Source organism: Fukomys damarensis, unplaced genomic scaffold, assembly GCF_012274545.1.
Source record: "Fukomys damarensis isolate Sample0158 unplaced genomic scaffold, DMR_v1.0_HiC HiC_scaffold_39, whole genome shotgun sequence".
Classification (NCBI taxonomy): Eukaryota; Metazoa; Chordata; class Mammalia; order Rodentia; family Bathyergidae; genus Fukomys; species Fukomys damarensis.
In genome coordinates this window covers 69342004-69344452 of record NW_022900951.1, presented here as the reverse complement: position 1 = coordinate 69344452, position 2449 = coordinate 69342004, and positions in this window count along the sequence as shown.

Sequence of the window (2449 nt, the reverse complement as noted above, 5' to 3'; positions counted from 1 at the left end):
AATAGTTTCCCTGGTTTGAATAATCTGCAATAATACATAAGATCCTAATAAGATTACTGACATTTAGAAATGGGAAGAAAGGAGCTAAAGGTGTAGGGAAGGTGTGATACGTAGGGGAAGAACAAAAACGGAAAAGAAAAAAATGTGAGAGAATGAAAAGATGAAAATAAAGTGTTTGTAGATGGGGAGGGGAGGAGGGGGTGAAGGGAGGGCAGGGACAAGGGGAAAAATGAGAATCAAGACTTGTCATGTAGAGGTACAAGATCCCAATAATGAATGTAACTGTACTGTATCCCTAAAATGTACCAATAAACTCAATTAAAGCTGAAAAAAATTATGTGTTGCAAGGCATTCTGCTTTGTTTTTCTTGCCCAAAATTGTTTTTGCTATTCTGGGTCTCTTTTCACTCTATATGTATTTTAAGATTATTTTTTCTGGTTCTTTAAAGTATGTTGTTGGTATTTTGATTGTGAATCCATTGAATCTGTATAACAGTTTTAGAAGTGTTATGGCTTATATATAAATGTTACCCCAAAGCCTTACCAGAACATGATTTAGTATTTTTTGTTTAGCCCAAAATAATAAAGAAAGGGTGTAAAATGGGGAAAACAATCAAGATATATTATGTGTAAGTACAAATGCTGTAGGATGAATATGACTATTGTGTATCTCTAAAGTGTACCAATAAAACTCATTTAAACACTAAAAGAATTACTCTTTAGTAAATTTATAGCCTGGAAAGATGGAAGAGAAACTGTTTTCTGAAAAAAATGTCAAGAAAAAACAGAGTATTTCAAAAGTGAAAAATAGAAAATATGGCCTGAAGACATCACAAAACCTAGCAGTACATGTTCTATGAGCAACTGTGTGACCTTTTCAGGAAAACAACCCATGTGTATCTGAAAAGAATGTATATTTTGATTTTGTGGAGTGGAACTCAATGCAAATATCTGTGAAGTCCATTTGTTCAACAGTTTGAGTTCTGGTATTTCGTGGTTATTTGTCTAGTAAATCTGTCTATTTGTGACAGTGGGGTATTGAAATTCCCCACTACTATTGTATTAGTGTCTATTAATGGACTATTGTATTGTCTGTTAATATTTGCTTTATGTAGTTGAGTGCACTACATTTGGTGCATATATATTTATGATTGTCATCTCTTCAACTTGAATTATTCTCTTTAAAAAGATGTAATGTCCTTCTTTGTCACTCTTAATCAGTGTTGGTTTAAAATCCATTTTGTCTGCAAATAGTCAGCTACTCCTGCTTCTTTTTTTATTTCCTATTTCATGGAGTATTGTTACCACCCTTTAACTTTCAGTTTATGAATTTCTTTTTCAATTAAGTGTGTTTCTTGTATGTAGCATATTGTTGGATCTTGCTCCTTGATCCCCTCTTCCAGTCTGTTTTTTTTTACTGGGGAATTGAGACCATTAACGTTGATGTTGATAAAGTGGTATGTATTGATGTATCCCTGTGATGATCTTTTTCTATTGTTGAATTTACCCCCACCTTGCATGTAATTATCTTGGCTGATGGATACATTCTGTTGGGATCCATGCATGGGGTTGTGAACTTCATTGTCTTTTCCTAGTATATTGCTTAAAGTATTTTGGAGTGCTGCTTTTGTATTCATGAAGTACCTCAGGTGTTTCTTGTTATAAAAATATCATATTTCTCCATCAAATTTGAAAGATATTTTGCAGGGTACTTCAATCTCATTTGGAGTTTTTTGTTTGTTTGTTTGTTTGTTTGTTTGTTTTTGAGTTTATTGGTACATTTAGGGATACAGTACAGTTATTCATTGTTGCGGTCATGTACCTTTACATAGCAAGTCTTGATTCTCATTTTTTTCCCCTTACCTCTGCCCTCCCTTCACCCCCTCCTCCCCTCCCCCTCTACAAACACTTTATTTTCATCTTTTCATTCTCTCACATTTTTTTCTTTTCCCTTTTTGTTCTTCCCCTACGTATCACACCTTCCCTACACCTTTAGCTCCTTTCCTCCCATTTCTAAATGTCAGTAATCTTATTAGAATCTTATGCATTGTTGCAGAATATTCACACCAGGGAAACTATTTGGTATTTACACATGTGGGACTTATTTATTTCACTTAGGAGTATATCTTCAATATGTATCCATTTTCCTATGAATGAATCTATTCTCTCGCTCTTTATGGCTGAGTAATATTCCATTTTATAGAAAAACCACAACTTCTTTATCCAGTTTCCAACGGATGGGCAAATAGGTTGTTTCCAAGATTTAGCTATTACAAACTGTGCCGCTATAAACATGGGTGCACATACTTCTGTGATATGATTCTTTTAGTTCTCTTGCAAAGATACCCAACAGAGGGATGGCTGGGTCAAATGGAACCTCCAGTCCAAGCTCTTTGAGGTATCTCCATATTGATTTCCACAGTGGTTGAACTAGTCTGCGCTCCCCCCAA